The sequence below is a fragment of the Pleurodeles waltl genome, chromosome 4_1 (assembly GCF_031143425.1).
Source record: "Pleurodeles waltl isolate 20211129_DDA chromosome 4_1, aPleWal1.hap1.20221129, whole genome shotgun sequence".
Classification (NCBI taxonomy): domain Eukaryota; kingdom Metazoa; phylum Chordata; class Amphibia; order Caudata; family Salamandridae; genus Pleurodeles; species Pleurodeles waltl.
Genome location: NC_090442.1, coordinates 94460146 through 94481304, shown reverse-complemented (window position 1 = coordinate 94481304; position 21159 = coordinate 94460146).

Below are 21159 nucleotides of genomic sequence, written 5' to 3'. Positions count from 1 at the left end.
TCAGTAGATGTAGTTGTCTATCCAGACACAAACTCTGCCAAACAGCAAGCTGACTGCAGGAAAGTCCTAAAGCAGTATGCTGAGCTTTTCTCTTTGACCCCTGGTCTGACACATCTGTGTACCCATGATGTGGACACAGGAGACAGTTTACCTGTCAAAAACAACATTTATAGGCAGTCTAACCAAGTCAAAGAGAGCATCAAAGTGGAAGTCCACAAGATGCTGGAGTTAGGTGTAATAAAGCTCTCTGACAGTCCGTGGGCTAGCCCAGTGGTCTTGGTCCCCAAAACTCACATTAAAGATGGCAAGAGAGAAATGAGCTTCTGTGTGGACTATAGAGGGCTCAACTCTGTTACCAAGACAGAGGTTCACCCCATACCCAGAGCAGATGTATTGATTGACAAATTAGGTGCAGCCACATTTGACTTAACTGCAGGGTACTGGCAAATTAGGATGGCACTTGGAGCCAAAGAAAAGAAAGCATTCTCAACACCTGATGGGCATTACCAGTTTACTGTTATACCCTTTGGCTTAAAGAATGCCCCTGCCACCTTCCAAAGGTTGGTGAATCAAGTCCTTGCTGGCTTGGAGTCCTTTAGTGCAGCATATCTAGATGATGTTGCTGTCTTTAGCTCCTGCTGGCAGGATCACCTGGTCCACCTGGGAAGGTTTGGCAGGCTATGCAATCAGCAGGCCTCTCTATTAAAGCATCTAAGTGCCATATAGGGCAGGGTATAGTTGTATACTTGGGCTACCTTGTAGGTAGAGGCCAAGTGCAACCTTTACAACCCAATATCCAGACAATTCTGGACTGGGAAGCTCCAAAAACACAAATTCAAGTCATGGCAATCCATGGCTTGACTGGGTACTACAGGAGGTTTGTGAAGGGATATGGGTCCATTGTGACTACCCTCACTGAACTGACCTCAAAGAAGATTCCCAAGAAGGTAAACTGGACTCTTGACTGTCAAAAGGCCTTTGACACCCTGGAAGAAGCAATGTGCTCAGCACCAGCCCTTAAAGCTCCAGATTATTCTAGGCAGTTTGTTGTGCAGACAGATGGCTCTGAACATACTTGGTTGGCACTCATTTTGTTGTTTAAACTGACCACAGACCTCTCAGATGGCTAATGCAAATGAAAGGTGAGAACCCTAAACTTTTGAGGTGGTGCATATCCCTACAGGGAATGGACTTTATAGTGGAACACAGACCTGGGACTGCCCATGCCAATGCAGATGGCCTTTCCAGGTTCTTCCACTGTGCCACTGATGGTGTGTGTTTGGTGCCTACTTGTGGCCCCTTCACTGCTCTTCTAATCCCCCCTGTTCTGCCCTCTGAGTCACGGATACTTACCTGCAGGCAGACCAGATTCCGAGTACCCCGTCTCCATAGGAGCCCACGTTAAAATTGCACATCTTTGACCTCTGCACCTGGCCGACCCCGTATTGTTGGTGGTGGGTGTTTGGGGTTAACTTGAACCCCAACCGGTGGACTTCCAAAAACACGGAGACTGAAACTGTAAGTGTTGTACTTACCTGTAAAGCGATCTAACATTTCTTCCCCCAGGAACTGTTTCGGAAAATTGCAGTGTCCATTTTTAAAACAGATTATTGCCAATATTTCAAAAACTGTATTACTTACCTATTTCAAACAAAATACTGTTGATACCTGTGTGAAATACAAAACTTTTAAGGTACTGACTTGCAACTTGAATCTTGTGGTTCGAAATATAAATTTAGAAATATATTTTTGCTATATAAAAAACATTAGTCTTGAGTTAAGTCTGAGTGTGTGCTTCTTCTACTGTCTGTGTGTGTACAACAAATGCTTTGTACTACCCTCTGATAAGCTAGAGCATTAGTATTATCTAATTTAGCCTCTGTTAAGCCCCAGGGGAACCCCTGGACTCTGGGCACACTATATCTCATTTCGATATAGTATTTACAGAGCCAGTTTCCTACAGTTATATTTGCACTAAAGTTTTTGATGAAAAAACTGTGCATGACGGGGGCAAGTTATAGTTACCTTGGGGCACGAGTTATCGTTACTTGAGATAACTCTCACTCTTACTGATTTCTATGGTTTTGTACATTGAAAATGTGAGCCTAACTATAACATCCCTCTAACCTTTAGTTTTTTAAGTGAATTTCTATATTTTTTAAAATTCTAATTCATAACTATAATGTCCCATAACTATAAAAATTGTTTTTTTTTGGTGAATATATAGGTGTAGGGGTGTGTGTGTGTGTGTGTGTGTGTGTAAAACATTATGAGGCTACCCTGTAACCTGTGGACCAGGCTAAAATTATTTCGAAACAAAATGACTTGCCCACATGCTCTTCAGGGAGAAACATGCCCTGTGCTTCCTCCTGGGGAGTGCAAGGCCACAGTCTCTCAAGTGGGTGACTTGCCCACTGGTTCTGGAGGGGACATCGTGCCCTGTGCTCTTGATCCTGGGGAGTCTGGGGTAGGTGGGTGTCTTACCCACTGGTTCTAGAGGAGGCATCGTGCCCTATGCTCTTGATCTTGGGGAGTCTGGGTGTAGGAAAGTACCATCTTGCCTGGCATGTTACCCCCATTTTTACTTGTGTGTCAGTTTGTTTTTGCCTGTGTCACTGGGATCCTGCTAGCCAGGACCTCAGTGTTCATAGTTTGTGGCCTATGTGTGTTTCCTGTGTGGTGCCTAACTGTGTCACTGAAGCTCTGCTAACCAGAACCTCAGTGCTTATGCTCTCCCTGCTTTTAAAATTGTCACTGCAGGCTAGTGACCATTTTCACCAATTCTGATTGGCACACTGTGTAGGAAAGTACCATCTTGCCTGGCATGTTACCCCCATATTTCACTGTATATATGTTGTTTTAGTTGTATGTGTCACTGGGACCCTGCCAGCCAGGGCCCCAGTGCTCATAAGTGTGCCTGAATGTGTTACCTGTGTTATGACTAACTGTCTCACTGAGGCTCTGCTAATCAGAACCTCAGTGGTTATGCTCTCTCATTTCTTTCAAATTGTCACTAACAGGCTAGTGACCAATTTTACCAATTTATATTGGCTTACTGGAACACCCTTATAATTCCCTAGTATATGGTATTGAGGTACCCAGGGTATTGGGGTTCCAGGAGATCCCTATGGGCTGCAGCATTTCTTTTGCCACCCATAGGGAGCTCTGAAAAGTCTTACACAGGCCTGCCACTGCAGCCTGAGTGAAATAACGTCCATGTTATTTCACAGCCATTTTACACTGCACTTAAGTAACTTATAAGTCACCTATATGTCTAACCTTTACCTGGTAAAGGTTGGGTGCTAAGTTACTTAGTGTGTGGGCACACTGGCACTAGCCAAGGTGCCCCCACATTGTTCAGGGCCAATTCCCCAGACTTTGTGAGTGCGGGGACACAATTACACGCGTGCACTACATATAGGTCACTACCTATATGTAGCTTCACAATGGTAACTCCGAATATGGCCATGTAACATGTCTATGATCATGGAATTGCCCCCTCTATGCCATCCTGGCATAGTTGGCACAAACCCATGATCCCACAGGTCTGTAGCTCAGACCTGGGTACTGCCAAACTGCCTTTCCCGGGGTTTCACTGCAGCTGCTGCTGCTGCCAACCCCTCAGACAGGTTTCTTCCCTCCTGGGGTCCAGCGAGGCTTGGCCCAGGATGGCAGAACAAAGGACTTCCTCTGAGAGAGGGTGTTACACCCTCTCCCTTTGGAAAATGGTGTGAAGGCAGGGGAGGAGTAGCCTCCCCCAGCCTCTGGAAATGCTTTCATGGGCACACATGGTGCCCATTTCTGCATAAGCCAGTCTACACCGGTTCAGGGACCCCTCAGCCCTGCTCTGGCGGGAAACTGGACAAAGGAAAGGGGAGTGACCACTCCCCTGACCTGCACCTCCCCTGGGAGGTGCCCAGAGCTCCTCCAGTGTGCTCCAGACCTCTGCCATCTTGGAAACAGAGGTGCTGCTGGCACACTGGACTGCTCTGAGTGGCCAGTGCCAGCAGGTGACGTCAGAGACTCCTTCTGATAGGCTCCTTCAGATGTTGCTAGCCTATCCTCTCTCCTAAGGAGCCAAACCCTCTTTTCTGGCTATTTAGGGTCTCTGTCTTTGGGGATTCCTTAGATAACGAATGCAAGAGCTCATCTGAGTTCCTCTGCATCTCTCTCTTCACCTTCTGCCAAGGAATCGATTGCTGACCGCGCTGGAAGCCTGCAAAACTGCAACAAAGTAGCGAAGACGACTACTGCAACTCTGTAACGCTGATCCTGCCGCCTTCTCGACTACTTTCCTGGTGGTGCATGCTGTGGGGGTAGTCTGCCTCCTCTCTGCACTAGAAGCTCCGAAGAAATCCCCCGTGGGTCCCCCTGCAACCGCAGGCACCAAAGAACTGCATCACCGGTACCCTGGGTCTCCTCTCAGCACAACGAGCGAGGTCCCTTGAATCCAGCAACTCTGTCCAAGTGACTCCCACAGTCCAGTGACTCTTCAGTCCAAGTTTGGTGGAGGTAAGTCCTTGCCTCCCCACGCCAGACTGCATTGCTGGGAACCGCAACTTTTGCAGCTACTCCGGCCTCCGTGCACTTCCGGCGGAAATCCTTTGTGCACAGTCCAGCCTGGATCCACGGCACTCTAACCTGCATTGCACGACCTCCTAAGTTGTCCTCCGGTGACGTGGGACTCCTTTGTACGACTTCGAGTGAGCACCGTTTCACTCCACTTCGTAGTGCCTGAACCGGCACTTCTGCGGGGGCTGCCTGCTTCTGAGAGGGCTCCTTGTCTTGCTCTATGCCCCCTCTGTCCCCAGACGCAATTGGCGACATCCTGGTCCCTCCTGGGCCACAGCAGCATCCAAAAACCCTAACTGCACGATTTGCAGCTAGCAAGGCTTGTTGGCGTTCTTTCTTCAGGAAAACACTTTTCAACGACTCTCCACGGCGTGGGAGATCCGTCCTCCAAAGGGGAAGTTCCTAGCCCTTGTCGTTCCTGCAGAATCTTCAGCTTCTACTGTCCAGTAGCAGCTTCTTTGCACCCACAGCTGGCATTTCCTGGGCATCTACCCATCTCCGACTTGCTTGTGACTTTTGGACTTGGTCCCCTTGTTCCACAGGTACCCTTGTTTGGAAATCCATCGTTCTTGCATTGCTGATTTGTGTCTTTCCTGCAGAATTCCCCTATCACGACTCCTATGTCCTTTGGGGAACTTTAGTGCACTTTGCACTCACTTTTCAGGGTCTTGGGGAGGCTATTTTTCTAACCCTAACTGTTTTCTTACAGTCCCAGCGACCCTCTACAAGGTCACATAGGTTTGGGGTCCATTCTTGGTTCGCATTCCACTTTTGGAGTATATGGTTTGTGTTGCCCCTATCCCTATGTGTCCCCTTTGCATCCTATTGTAACTATACATTGTTTGCACTGTTTTCTAATTCTATTACTGCATATTTTGGTATTGTGTACATATATCTTGTGTATATTTGCTATCCTCATACTGAGGGTACTCACTGAGATACTTTTGGTATATTGTCATAAAAATAAAGTACCTTTATTTTTAGTATATCTGTGTATTGTGTTTTCTTATGATATTGTGCATATGACACTAGTGGTACTGTAGGAGCTTCACTCGTTTCCTAGTTCAGCCTAAGCTGCTCTGCTAAGCTACCATTATCTATCAGCCTAAGCTGCTAGACACCCTATACACTAATAAGGATAACTGGGCCTGGTGCAAGGTGTAAGTACCCCTTGGTACTCACTACAAGCCAGTCCAGCCTCCTACATTGGTTGTGCAGCGGTGGGATAAGTGCTTAGAGACTACTTACCACTTTTGTTATTGTACTTTTCATAAGAGAAAAATATACAAAAGAAGTTCAGTGTATGTACACGTAACCAAAAAGTTTTGCATTTATTTTCTCACTTCTTTTCTAGAGTGCTGAAAAGTACTTCTAAACTTTCTAAAAGTTCTTAAAAAGTTTTAAAAGTTTTTTTTTTCTGTCTTTCTAAAAGTTCTGAAAACTTTTTTCTCTTTTTCTGTCACTTAAACTCTTTCTAAAAATGTCTGGCACAGGCCAAACTGTTGATCTGTCCAAACTTGCATATGATCACCTTAGCTGGAAAGGAGCAAGGAGTCTCTGCATAGAGAGAGGTTTGAGTGTAGGGAAGAATCCTTCTTTGGAATTATTGCTTAACATGCTTAAAGAACAAGATAAGGCCAGAAGGGCACCATCTGTTGAAAAAGTAGCTAATGGTTCCCAATCTGATCCAGGGACTCCCCTAGGAAAAGATTCAGGAAATACACTTCCTAGCCTGCCCATTACTAGACAGCCTAGCATAGTTGGTACTGATGTAGAGTCACACCATACAGATAGTTTTGTCTCACATCCTAGCAAGAGTATTCCTTCTCACCACAGTAGAAGTGATGTTTCTGTTAACCAAGCTGTTAGGGTGCCTTCTGTAAGGGATAGGTCTCCTTCTGTCAATTCTCATCATACTTCTGTTTCTAGACATGTCCCTCCCACACACCCTGATGACAGATTGTTAGAAAGGGAGCTCAATAAATTGAGAGTGGAACAAACCAGACTGAAGCTTAAGAAGCAACAGCTGGATTTGGATAGACAGTCCTTAGAACTAGAGAAGGAAAGACAGAAGTTGGGTTTAGAAACCCATGGTGGCAGCAGCAGTATTCCCAATAGTCATCCTGCAAAAGAGCATGATTCTAGGAATCTGCACAAGATAGTTCCCCCTTATAAGGAGGGGGATGACATTAACAAGTGGTTTGCTGCACTTGAGAGGGCCTGTGTTGTACAGGATGTCCCTCAAAGGCAGTGGGCTGCTATCCTATGGCTATCATTTAGTGGAAAGGGTAGGGATAGGCTCCTTACTGTGAAAGAAAGTGATGCCAATAATTTTACAGTTCTTAAGAATGCACTCCTGGATGGTTATGGCTTAACCACTGAACAATACAGGATAAAGTTCAGAGAGACCAAAAAGGAGTTTTCACAAGACTGGGTTGATTTCATTGACCATTCAGTGAAGGCCTTGGAGGGGTGGTTACATGGCAGTAAAGTTACTGATTATGACAGCCTGTATAACTTGATCCTGAGAGAGCATATTCTTAATAATTGTGTGTCTGATTTGTTGCACCAGTACTTGGTGGACTCTGATCTGACCTCTCCCCAAGAATTGGGAAAGAAGGCAGACAAATGGGTCAGAACAAGGGTGAACAGAAAAGTTCATACAGGGGGTGACAAAGATGGCAACAAGAAGAAGGATGGTAAGTCTCCCGACAAGGGTGGGGACAAATCTAAAAATGAGTCTTCATCAGGCCCACAAAAACACTCTGTTGGGGGTGGTGGGCACAAATCCTCTTCTAATCAAAACAAAGAAAAGAAACCATGGTGCTATTTATGTAAAATAAAAGGCCATTGGACAACAGATCCCAGTTGTCCAAAGAAAAGCACCAAGCCTCCTACCACTACAACCCCTACTGCTACACCTAGTGTCCCTACTAATAGCAGTGGTGGTGGGAGCAAACCTACTAATAGCCAATCCAAGGGAGTAGCTGGGCTCACTTTTGGTAACTTAGTTGGGGTTGGTCTTGTTAGGGAGACCACAGAGGCTGTGTTAGTCTCTGAGGGGGGTATTGATTTAGCCACCTTAGTTGCTTGTCCCCTTAACATGGATAAGTACAAGCAGCTACCCCTAATAAATGGTGCTGAGGTTCAGGCCTACAGGGACACTGGTGCCAGTGTTACAATGGTAATAGAGAAACTGGTCCACCCTGAACAACACCTACTTGGTCACCAGTACCAAGTAACCGATGCTCACAACAACACACTTAGCCACCCCATGGCTGTTGTAAATCTCAACTGGGGGGGGGTTACTGGTCCAAAGAAAGTTGTGGTAGCCTCAGATTTACCTGTAGACTGTCTACTAGGAAATGATTTGGAGACATCAGCTTGGTCAGATGTGGAGTTGTAGGCCCATGCAGCAATGCTGGGCATCCCAGGGCATATTTTTGTTTTAACCAGGGCTCAGGCCAAAAAGCAAAAAGGACAGGGTGACTTGGATCCTGGAACAATGGACCAAGTGCTCCCTAAAGCTAGGGCTAGTAGAAGTAAAGCACTACCTACTATCCCTCCCTCTACAGTGGATTCTACTTCTGAGGAAGAAGAATTTCCACCCTGTGCAGAACCTACACCAGAGGAGCTGGAAGCAGACACTGCTGAGCTTTTGGGTGAAGGGGGGCCTGCCAGGGAGGAGCTGAGTGTGGCACAGCAAACCTGTCCCACACTAGAGGGTCTAAGACAGCAAGCTGTCAAACAAGCTAATGGGGATGTCAGTGACTCTCACAGAGTTTACTGGGAGGACAACCTCTTTTACACTGAAGCAAGGGATCCTAAACCTGGAACTGCCAGGAGGTTAGTGATTCCTCAGGAGTACAGAAAGTTCCTCCTCACTCTAGCCCACGACATTCCCCTAGCTGGACATTTAGGACAAATGAAAACTTGGGACAGACTTGTTCCCTTGTTTCATTGGCCTAGAATGTCAGAGGACACAAAATAATTTTGTAAGTCCTGTGAAACCAGTCAAGCCAGTGGCAAGACAGGTGGCACTCCAAAGGCACCCCTTATTCCACTGCCTGTGGTTGGGGTTCCCTTTGAAAGGGTAGGGGTTGACATAGTTGGCCCCCTTGACCCTCCTACTGCTTCAGGCAATAGGTTTATCTTGGTGGTAGTGGACCATGCCACAAGATATCCTGAAGCTATTCCTCTAAGGACCACTACAGCACCTGCAGTGGCAAAGGCCCTCCTGGGAATATTTTCCAGGGTGGGCTTCCCAAAAGAGGTGGTATCAGACAGGGGAAGCAATTTCATGTCTGCTTACTTAAAGGCCATGTGGAAGGAGTGTGGTGTGACTTGCAAGTTCACTACACCCTATCATCCACAAACAAATGGACTGGTGGAGAGATTTAACAAAACTCTCAAAGGCTTGATTATGGGACTCCCTGAAAAACTCCGCAGGAGATGGGATATCCTTTTACCATGCCTCATTTTTGCCTACAGGGAGGTACCCCAGAAAGGAGTGGGCTTCAGCCCCTTTGAACTCCTCTTTGGACACCCTGTGAGGGGTCCACTAACACTTGTCAAGGAGGGTTGGGAACAACCTTTAAAAGCTCCAAAGCAAGATATAGTGGATTATGTACTTGGCCTCAGATCAAGGATGGCTGAGTACATGAAAAAGGCCAGTAAAAACCTTCAGGCCAGCCAAGAGCTCCAGAAACAATGGCATGACCAGAAGGCTGTTTTGGTTCAGTACCAACCAGGGCAGAAAGTGTGGGTCTTGGAGCTTGTGGCCCCAAGAGCACTCCAAGATAAATGGAGTGGACCCCACACAATTGTTGAGAAAAAGGGTGAAGTCACCTACTTAGTTGACTTAGGCACTGCCAGGAGTCCCCTTAGGGTGCTCCATGTCAATCGCCTGAAACCCTACTATGACAGGGCTGATCTCACCCTGCTCATGGCAACTGATGAGGGACAGGAAGAAGAGAATGACCCTCTCCCTGATCTCTTTTCTTCCACAGAACAAGATGCTCTAGTGAAAGGTGTAGTTTTGGCTGATTGTCTTACTGCTGAGCAGAAAGACCATTGCATAAATCTCCTGGGTCAGTTTTCTGAACTCTTCTCTACTGTGCCAGGTACCACTTCTTGGTGTGAGCACACTATAGATACTGGAGACAGCTTGCCTGTCAAAAGTAAAATCTATAGGCAGCCTGACCATGTCAGAGACTGCATAAAGCAAGAGGTGCAGAAAATGTTAGAACTGGGAGTGGTTGAGCACTCTGAAAGTCCATGGGCTTCTCCTGTGGTACTTGTACCAAAACCTCATTCTAAGGATGGAAAGAAGGAAATGCGGTTTTGTGTTGACTACAGAGGTCTCAACCAGGTAACCAAAACTGATGCTCACCCTATACCCAGGGCAGATGAACTCATAGATACACTGGCATTTGCCAAGTATCTAAGCACTTTTGACTTGACTGCAGGGTATTGGCAGATCAAATTATCAGAAGATGCAAAAGCAAAAACTGCATTTTCAACCATTAGAGGCCATTACCAATTCACAGTAATGCCTTTTGGATTGAAAAATGCACCTGCCACTTTTCAGAGGTTGGTGAACACAGTCCTACAAGAGCTGGAAGCTTTTAGTGCAGCATATCTGGACGATATAGCTGTCTTTAGCTCCAGATGGGATGATCACCTGGTCCACCTATGGAAAGTTTTAGAGGCCCTGCAAAAGGCAGGCCTCACTATCAAGGCTTCAAAATGCTAGATAGGGCAGGGGAAGGTGGTTTATCTGGGACACTTTGTTGGTGGGGAACAGATTGCACCACTTCAGGGGAAAATCCAAACTATTATAGATTGGGTTCCCCCTACTACTCAGACTCAGGTGAGAGCCTTCCTAGGTCTCACTGGGTATTACAGGAGGTTCATTAAGATCTATGGCTCCATTGCAGCCCCTCTTAATGACCTCACATCAAAGAAAATGCCTAAAAAGGTATTATGGACAGCAAACTGTCAGAAAGCTTTTGAGGAGCTGAAGCAGGCCATGTGCTCTGCACCTGTCCTGAAAAGCCCTTGTTCCTCTAAAGAATTCTATGTCCAAACTGATGCATCTGAATTAGGAGTAGGGGCAGTCCTATCACAACTTAATTCTGAGGGCCAAGATCAACCTGTTGCTTTTATTAGTAGGAGGTTGACCCCTAGAGAAAAGCGTTGGTCTGCCATAGAGAGGGAGGCCTTTGCTGTGGTCTGGGCACTGAAGAAGTTGAGGCCATACCTGTTTGGCACTCACTTCATTGTTCAAACAGACCACAAACCTCTACTTTGGCTAAAACAAATGAAAGGTGAAAATCCTAAATTGTTGAGGTGGTCCATATCCCTACAGGGAATGGACTATACAGTGGAAAATAGACTTGGGAGTAGCCACTCCAATGCATATGGACTCTCCAGATATTTCCACTTAGACAATGAAGACTCATCACGTCATGGCTAGTCTTATTGTCCTTCGTTTGGGGGGGGGTTGTGTAGGAAAGTACCATCTTGCCTGGCATGTTACCCCCATATTTCACTGTATATATGTTGTTTTAGTTGTATGTGTCACTGGGACCCTGCCAGCCAGGGCCCCAGTGCTCATAAGTGTGCCTGAATGTGTTACCTGTGTTATGACTAACTGTCTCACTGAGGCTCTGCTAATCAGAACCTCAGTGGTTATGCTCTCTCATTTCTTTCAAATTGTCACTAACAGGCTAGTGACCAATTTTACCAATTTATATTGGCTTACTGGAACACCCTTATAATTCCCTAGTATATGGTACTGAGGTACCCAGGGTATTGGGGTTCCAGGAGATCCCTATGGGCTGTAGCATTTCTTTTGCCACCCATAGGGAGCTCTGACAATTCTTACACAGGGCTGCCACTGCAGCCTGAGTGAAATAACGTCCACGTTATTTCACAGCCATTTTACACTGCACTTAAGTAACTTATAAGTCACCTATATGTCTAACCTTTACCTGGTAAAGGTTGGGTGCTAAGTTACTTAGTGTGTGGGCACCCTGGCACTAGTTAAGGTGCCCCCACATTGTTCAGGGCCAATTCCCCAGACTTTGTGAGTGCGGGGACAGCATTACACACGTGCACTACATATAGGTCACTACCTATATGTAGCTTCACAATGGTAACTCCGAATATGGCCATGTAACATGTCTATGATCATGGAATTGCCCCCTCTATTCCATCCTGGCATAGTTGGCACAATCCCATGATCCCACAGGTCTGTAGCTCAGACCTGGGTACTGCCAAACTGCCTTTCCCGGGGTTTCACTGCAGCTGCTGCTGCTGCCAACCCCTCAGACAGGTTTCTGCCCTCCTGGGGTCCAGCCAGGCTTGGCCCAGGATGGCAGAACAAAGGACTTCCTCTGAGAGAGGGTGTTACACCCCCCCCTTTTGGAAAATGGTGTGAAGGCAGGGGAGGAGTAGCCTCCCCCAGCCTCTGGAAATGCTTTCATGGTCACACATGGTGCCCATTTCTGCATAAGCCAGTCTACACCGGTTCAGGGACCCCTCAGCCCTGCTCTGGCGCGAAACTGGACAAAGGAAAGGGGAGTGACCACTCCCCTGACCTGCACCTCCCCTGGTAGGTGCCCAGAGCTCCTCCAGTGTGCTCCAGACCTCTGCCATCTTGGAAACAGAGGTGCTGCTGGCACACTGGACTGCTCTGAGTGGCCAGTGCCAGCAGGTGACGTCAGAGACTCCTTCTGATAGGCTCCTTCAGGTGTTGCTAGCCTATCCTCTCTCCTAAGTAGCCAAACCCTCTTTTCTGGCTATTTAGGGTCTCTGTCTTTGGGGATTCCTTAGATAACGAATGCAAGAGCTCATCCGAGTTCCTCTGCATCTCTCTCCTCACCTTCTGCCAAGGAATCGACTGCTGACCGCGCTGGAAGCCTGCAAAACTGCAACAAAGTAGCGAAGACGACTACTGCAACTCTGTAACGCTGATCCTGCCGCCTTCTCGACTGCTTTCCTGGTGGTGCATGCTGTGGGGGTAGTCTGCCTCCTCTCTGCACTAGAAGCTCCGAAAAAATCTCCCGTGGGTCGACGGAATCGTCCCCCTGCAACCGCAGGCACCAAAGAACTGCATCACCGGTACCCTGGGTCTCCTCTCAGCACGACGAGCGAGGTCCCTTGAATCCAGCAACTCTATCCAAGTGACTCCCACAGTCCAGTGACTCTTCAGTCCAAGTTTGGTGGAGGTAAGTCCTTGCCTCCCCACGCCAGACTGCATTGCTGGGAACCGCAACTTTTGCAGCTACTCCAGCCTCCGTGTACTTCCGGCAGAAATCCTTTGTGCACAGTCCAGCCTGGGTCCACGGCACTCTAACCTGCATTGCACGACCTCTTAAGTTGTCCTCCAGCAACGTGGGACTCCTTTGTGCGACTTCGGGTGAGCACCATTTCACTCCACTTTGTAGTGCCTGAACCGGCACTTCTGCAGGAGCTGCCTGCTTCTGAGAGGGCTCCTTGTCTTGCTCGATGCCCCCTCTGTTCCCAGACGCAATTGGCGACATCCTGGTCCCTCCTGGGCCACAGCAGCGTCCAAAAACCATAACCGCATGATTTGCAGCTAGCAAGGCTTGTTGTCAGTCTTTCTTCAGGAAAACACTTCTGCACAACTCTCCACGGTGTGGGGGATCCGTCCTCCAAAGGGGAAGTTCCTAGCCCTTGTTGTTCCTGCAGAATCTTCAGCTTCTACTGTCCAGTAGCAGCTTCTTTGCACCCACAGCTGGCATTTCCTGGGCATCTGCCCATCTCCGACTTGCTTGTGACTTTTGGACTTGGTCCCCTTGTTCCACAGGTACCCTCGTTTGGAAATCCATCGTTGTTGCATTGCTGATTTGTGTCTTTCCTGCAGAATTCCCCTATCACGACTTCTATGTCCTTTGGGGAACTTTAGTGCACTTTGCACTCACTTTTCAGGGTCTTGCGGTGGGCTATTTTTCTAACCCTAACTGTTTTCTTACAGTCCCAGCGACCCTCTACAAGGTCACATAGGTTTGGGGTCCATTCGTGGTTCGCATTCCACTTTTGGAGTATATGGTTTGTGTTGCCCCTATCCCTATGTGTCCCCATTGCATCCTATTGTAACTATACATTGTTTACACTGTTTTCTAATACTATTACTGCATATTTTGGTATTGTGTACATATATCTTGTGTATATTTGCTATCCTCATACTGAGGGTACTCACTGAGATACTTTTGGCATATTGTCATAAAAATAAAGTACCTTTATTTTTAGTATATCTGTGTATTGTGTTTTCTTATGATATTGTGCATATGACACTAGTGGTACTTTAGGAGCTTCACTCGTCTCCTAGTTCAGCCTAAGCTGCTCTGCTAAGCTACCATTATCTATCAGCCTAAGCTGCTAGACACCCTATACACTAATAAGGATAACTGGGCCTGGTGCAAGGTGTAAGTACCCCTTGGTACTCACTACAAGCCAGTCCAGCCTCCTACACAGTGGAACACCCTTATAATTCCTTAGTATATGGTACCTAGGTACCCAGGGTATTGGGGCTCCAGGAGATCCCTATGGGCGTCAGCATTTCTTTTGCCACCCATAGGGAGCTCAGACCAATATTACAGAGGACTGTCACTGCAGCCTGAGTGAAATAACGTTCATGCTATTTCACAGCCATTTTACACTGCACTTAAGTAACTTATAAGTCACCTATATGTCTAACCCTCACCTAGTGAAGATTAGGTGAACAGTTACTAAGTGTGAGGGCACGTTGGCACTAGCTAAGGTGCCCCCACATTGTTCAGGGCAATTTCCCCAGACTTTGTGAGTGCGGGGACACCATTACACGCATATAGGTCAATACCTATATGTAGCTTCACAATGGTAACTCCCAATATGGCCATGTAACATGTCCAAGATCATGCAATTGTCCCCCCATGCCAAATTTGGTATTGGCGTGCCAATCCCATGCATCCCTGGGGCTCCAGCATGGACCCCGGGTACTGCCAAAGTAACTCTCTGGGGTTTTCACTGCAGCTACTGCTGCTGCCATCCCACAGACAGGCTTCTGCCCTCCTGGGGTCTGGGCAGCCCAGTCCCAGGAAGGCAGAACAAAGGATTTCCTCTGAGAGAGGGTGTTACACCCTCTCCCTTTGGAAATAGGTGTTAAGGGCTGGGGAGGAGTAGCCTCCCCCAGCCTCTGGAAATGCTTTGAAGGGCACAGATGGTGCACTCCTTTCATAAGCCAGTCTACACCGGTTCAGGGATCCCCCAGCCCCTGCTCTGGCGCAAAACTGGACAAAGGAAAGGGGAGTGACCACTCCCCTGTCCATCACCACCCCAGGGGTGGTGCCCAGAGCTCCTCTAGAGTGTCCCAGACCTCTGCCATCTTGAATGCAGAGGTGTGAGAGCACAATGGAGGCTTCTGAGTGGCCAGTTCCAGCAGGTGATGTCAGAGACCCCTCCTGATAGGTGCTTACCTGGTTAGGTGGCCAATCCTCCTCTGAGGGCTATTTAGGGTCTCTCCTGTGTGTTTCTCATCAGATAACGAATGCAAGAGCTCACCAGAGTTCCTCTGCATCTCCCTCTTCAACTTCTGCCAAGGATCAACCGCTGACTGCTCTAGGACGCCTGCAAAACCACAAAACTACCAGCAACATTGTAGCACCTAATCCTGTCAGCTTTCTCGACTGTTTCCTGGTGGTGCATGCTCTGAGGGCTGTCTGCCATCACCCTGGACTGGAAGCCAAGAAGAAATCTCCAGTGGGTCAACGAATCTTCCCCCTGCTAACACAGGAACCCAACTTCTGCATCAGCGTCCTCTGGATCCCCTCTCATCTTGACGAGCGTGATCCCTGGAACACAGGAGCTGGATCCAAGTGACCCCGACACTCCAGTGGTCCTTCTGTCCAAATTTGGTGGAGGTAAGTCCTTGCCTCCCCACGCCAGACAGTAATCCTGTGTACTGTGTGAACTGCAGCTGCTAGGGCTTCTGTGCATTTTGGCAAGGAATCTTTCATGCACAGTGTTAGAAATGGGGTTTTTGGTTGGCAGTCAGGTTACCCTCTGTCCAAGCAAGAACCCTCACTCTAGTCAGGGTACGTCACACACAATCCAAAATTATCCTGTGCCCACCCTCTGGTAGCTTGGCACGAGCAGTCAGGCTTAACTTAGAAGGCAATGTGTAAAGTATTTGTGCAATAAATCATACAATAACACCATATAGCACCACAAAAATACACCACAGAGTGTTTGGAAAAATATTGAATATTTATCTGGATAATTGTAGGTCAAAACGAACGAAGATGCAATGTGAAATTGTAGAGATATCACTGAAAAGTGACATTAAGGGGGTCATTCTGACCCCGGCGGGCGGCGGTTGCAGCCCGCCTGGCGGGAACCGCCATTTGGCCGCACCGCGGTCAAAAGACCGCTGGTGCCATTACAACCTTCCCGCTGGGCCAGCGGGAAGGGGGCCTGCAACACTGAAGCTGGCTCCGAATGGAGCCGGCGGTGTTGCAGGTGTGCGACGGGTGCAGTTGCACCCATCGCGCTTTTCACTGTCTGCTAGGCAGACAGTGAAAAGCAGGCTGGGGCCCTGTTAGGGGGCCCCTGCACTGCCCATGCCAGTGGCATGGGCAGTGCAGGGGCCCCCAGGGGCCCCAGGACACCCGTTCCCGCCAGCCTCTTCCTGGCGGTGAAAACCGCCAGAAACAGGCTGGCGGGAAGGGGGCCAGAATCCCCAAGGCAGCGCTGCTTGCAGCGATGTCCTGGAGGATTCTCCCAGCTGGGGGAAATCCGGCGGGAAACCGCCGGACCCGGCTGGGCGACCGCGGCTGTACCGCCGCGGTCGGAATGACGAATGAAGCACCGCCAGCCTGTTGGCGGTGCTTCCGTCATTCGCGTCGGAATGAGGGACTAAGTGTCTTAAGTCTTTAAAAAGCAAACAAAGTCTCTTTCAAGCACAAAGTACCTGGTTTATAGTGGAAAATCTCCGCAAAGGGCTGCAGAAGAAGAGATACGTGGAAAAATGGTGTGTGCGTCGATTTCTCCCCTGCACACACGGACTTGCGTCGTTGTTTTTCACGCGGGGAAGTCGTGCGTTGTTTTCCGGCGCACGGACAGTCTCTTTCTGTGGTTCACGGGATTACCAGATGTCCCGGGGTCTGTGCGTGGATTCTTTGGCTTGTTTTCCAGCTGCGCGTCGTTCCGGGAGGTTGTTCGTGGAATTTTCGTTCCCACGGCAGGCGTCGCGTCGATTTCCCCTCTGGAAGTCGGGCGCGTTGTCCTTGCGATGCTGTGCGTCGAAGTTCCGGTCACCCCAAAGGCGTTGCGTCGATCAGCGTCGGTGTGCGCCGATTTTCTCGCCGCGGAGCAAGCTGTGCGTTGAAATGTTCGGCGCACGAAGAGTCCAAATGAAAAAGAGAAGTCTTTTTGGTCCTGAGACTTCAGGGAACAGGAGGCAAGCTCTATGCAAGCCCTTGGAGAGCACTTTTACAGCCAGACAAGAGTTCAGCAAGGCAGCAGGCCAACAGCAAGGCAGCAGTCCTTTGTAGAAAGCAGACAGGTGAGTCCTTTGAGCAGCCAGGCAGTTCTTCTTGGCAGGATGTAGTTTCTGGTTCAGGTTTCTTCTCCAGCAAGTGTCTGAGGTGGTAGGGCAGAGGCCCTGTTTTATACCCAAATGTGCCGAGAAAAACGCCGCACTCCGACACTGATCGACGCAACGCTCTTGGGACGATCGAAGATCCGACGCACGGCCTTGCAAGGACAACGCCGCCCGACCTCTAGAGGAGAAATCGACGCGACGCCTGCCGCTAGATCGTAATTTCAACGCGCAGCCCCGCAGATCGAAGTCTAGAGGAGAAATCGACGCGACACCTGCCGTGAGATCGTAATTTCGACGCGCAGCCCCGCAGACCGATGCGCAGCCGGAGAACAAGCAGGAAAATCCACGCACAGACCCGGGACATCTGGTAATCCCCGCGATCCACAGAAAGAGACTGTCCGCACGCCGGAAAACGACGCCCGACTTCCCCGCGTGGAAAATAACGACGCAAGTCCGTGTGTGCTGGGGAGAAGTCGACGCACACACCCTTTTTCCACGCACCTCTTCTCTTGTGGCCCTCTGAGGAGATTTTTCCACTCCCAACCAGGTACTTGTGCTTGAAAGAGACTTTGTTTATACTGTAAAGACTTTAAGACACTTTTTATCACTTTTCTGTGATATTTCTACAATTTTCCATTGCAACTTTATTCTTTTTGACCTACAATTATCCTTATAAATATTATATATTTTTCTAAACACTGTGTGGTGTATTTTTGTGGTGCTATATGGTGGTATTGTATGATTTATTGCACAAATACTTTACACATTGCCTTCTAAGTTAAGCCTGACTGCTCGTGCCAAGCTACCAGAGGGTGGGCACAGGATAATCTTGGATTGTGTGTGACTTACCCTGACTAGAGTGAGGGCTTTTGCTTGGACAGGGGGTAACCTGACTGCCAACCAAAAAACCCATTTCTAACAATACCCAAATGTGCCTTTGAAGTGGGGGAGACTTCAAAGAGTGGCTAAGATGTGCACCAGGTCCCCTTTCAGTTCAATCCTGTCTGCCAGGGTCCCAGTAGGGGGTGTGGCAGTCCTTTGTGTGAGGGCAGGTCCTCCACCCTCCCAGCCCAGGAAGACCCATTAGAAAATGCAGATGTATGCAAGTGAGGCTGAGTACCCTGTGTTTGGGGTGTGTCTGAGTGAATGCACAAGGAGCTGTCAACTAAACCTAGCCAGACGTGGATTGTAAGGCACAGAAAGATTTAAGTGCAAAGAAATGCTCACTTTCTAATAGTGGCATTTCTAGAATAGTAATATTAAATCCGACTTCACCAGTCAGCTGGATTTTGTATTACCATTCTGGCCATACTAAATATGACCTTCCTGCTCCTTTCAGATCAGCATCTGCCAAAGGGGAGTTTTAGGCTTGGCAAGTACTTTTAAATGCCAAGTCGAAGTGGCAGTGAAACTGCACACACAGGCCTTGCAATGGCAGGCCTGAGACAAGGGGAAGTGGCTACTTAAGTGGGTGGCACAACCAGTGCTGCAGGCCCACTAGTAGCATTTAATCTACAGGCCCTAGCACATACAGTGCACCTTAAAAGGGACTTATAGGTAAATTAAATAGTCCAATTGGGTGTGATCCAATGTTACCATGTTTAAAGGGAGCGGGCATATGCACTTTAGCACTGGTTAGCAGTGGTAAAGTGCGCAGAGTCTAGAAACCAGCAAAAATGAGATCAGAAAAAGAGAAGGAGGAAGGCAAAAAGTCAGGGGATAACCCTGCAGAAGGGCCATTTCCAACACACAGCATACCCCAGGTCCCCAGCACTCCGTTCTACATTGCTCAACTCGCTGAGTTGACCACCGACTTCGTGGGACCTTCCTTTGTAGTGTTGAGATGACTACCATGCTCAGATTTCTTGAATGCCTGTTCAAGTGCTTCTGCGGATGCTGCCTGCTTCTGCGTGGGCTCTCTGTACTGCTGAGCACCCCCTCTGTCTCCTCCTCCAAGGGGTGACCTCCCTGTCCTTCCTGGGCCCAGGCGGAGCCCATTATCTTCAACTGCGACTCTTGCAGCTAGCAAGGCTTGTTTGCGGTCTTTCTGCATGAAAACAACTCTGCATCCTCCAGCACTCCGTGGGACATCTTCTGTGCAAACGAGAACTTCCTGGCATCTTCCGTTGTTGCAAAATCTTCAGCTTCTTCCACTTGGAGGCAGCCCTTTTGCACCTTCATCCGGGGTTTAGTGGGCTCCTGCCCCCCGGACACTTGCGTGACTCTTGGACTTGGTCCCCTTCCTTTACAGGTCCTCAAGTCCAGGAATCCATCTTCACTGTTTTGCAGTCAGTTGTTGTCTTTGCAGAATCTCCTATCACAACTTTGGAGTGTTTCTGTCAACACCAGGACAGTGCGCGCTCTACGGGCATCTAGAATGCAAAAACCCACCACTCGCAAGATAATGTAATTTATGCATTGTGATGATATGTTATTGTTTAACCTTTTGCATTGCAGAATTCCATCCAAAAGATTCATTTTTAAGGTGCTTATAAATACTGTATATTTGCAATGTATTGCTGCAGACATACAGAGTGTGTTAGGGTGTGGTCCCTTTCCAGGGCCTTCTAGAGACTTTCCCTGCAACATGCCTGGGCGTGGTTCTAGGCTGGGCCAAGACTCTATAAAAGAGAGTCAGCCCAACTTCCAGTGCTCACTATTCAGAGGTCCCGGGGCAGAGCAGCAGCTTCTTCCTGAGCTCCTGTCCCGGCGGCCTATTTGGATTTTCCAGTCTTCTGCACTCATCTCTCATTGGTGATCACTGTTTCCAGGCGGTAAGACGGTGTTTGGACATTTTCCCAACACCGTAATTGAGAATTTTCATATTCTTGATTTTAATTCTTAAATGAATAACAGATTACTTGTGCGCTGCCATTTTTTTACATTTGTATAGTGGTTTGCAAATAGGGAGGACGCGCAATTTATTCCATAAAGATTTGACTTCGTTATTACATTGTTGTTCATTGTGCGCTGATATTTCTTGACATATACATGATGTTTTACGAGTTGGCAAGACGTGCAACTCGTTTTATGAGCATTTAATTTTGTTGTTCATTGCGCGCTACCTTTTCTTGACATTTACATGGTGGCATTCTAATCGGCGAAACGCACGATTCACTTTTCGTGTGTAATTCATGCTGTTCATTGTGCGCTACCATTTTCTGGCATTTACATGGTGGCATTCGAATCGGCAACACGCGCGATTCTTTCCTTCAGTGTTTTTTCATGTTATTCATTGTGCGCTACCATTTCTTGGCATTTGCATGGTGGCATTTGAATCGACAAGACGTGCGATTTTTTCCCTGAGTGCTTTTTATGTTGTTCATTGTGCGCTACCATTTCTTGGCATGTGTATGGTGGCATTTGAATCGGCAAGACGCGCAATTCTTTCCTCGTGTATAAATAATGTAAATTACTGTGCGCTACCATTCTAAGACATTTTCTTGGTAGCATTTCAAGTTGACGCGTCGCATGATTTATTCCTTGAATCTATATTGTGTGATTTCATGGTGCACAATCCTTTATGGTGTTTAATACTCATATAAAAATCTGCAATGTGCGCAATTCACTTTCTAATGCTTTTTCTGAGATGAACACAACAATACCAGAGTTCTAGATGTAATGCTGTGTGTTCCTGATACGTATTCTTAAAAGGAGATTCATATGGCTGTTTAGAAATTGCTCAGAGTGTTTCCTGATTCTCATGCTAAAGAAAGTACTTGAATCTGAAAGTCCTATTTCACTTTTCCTGTTTCCTCCTCAGGTATTCGGTCATCTAAAGCCTAGTCAGTTTTAGGACTATTCTAGGGTTGTTCATGTTTTTTTTCGGAAAAGACGAAGCTTAGAGTTGTAGCATGGCACTGATTTCATGAGATGTAATTTTGATGTTGTGTTTTAACCTTTTGCTTCCTACAGGTCTCCTTCCCAGCTGTTCCCGTCCTAATCCCCTTTTCCCCACTTGGACTCTCTTAGACTCT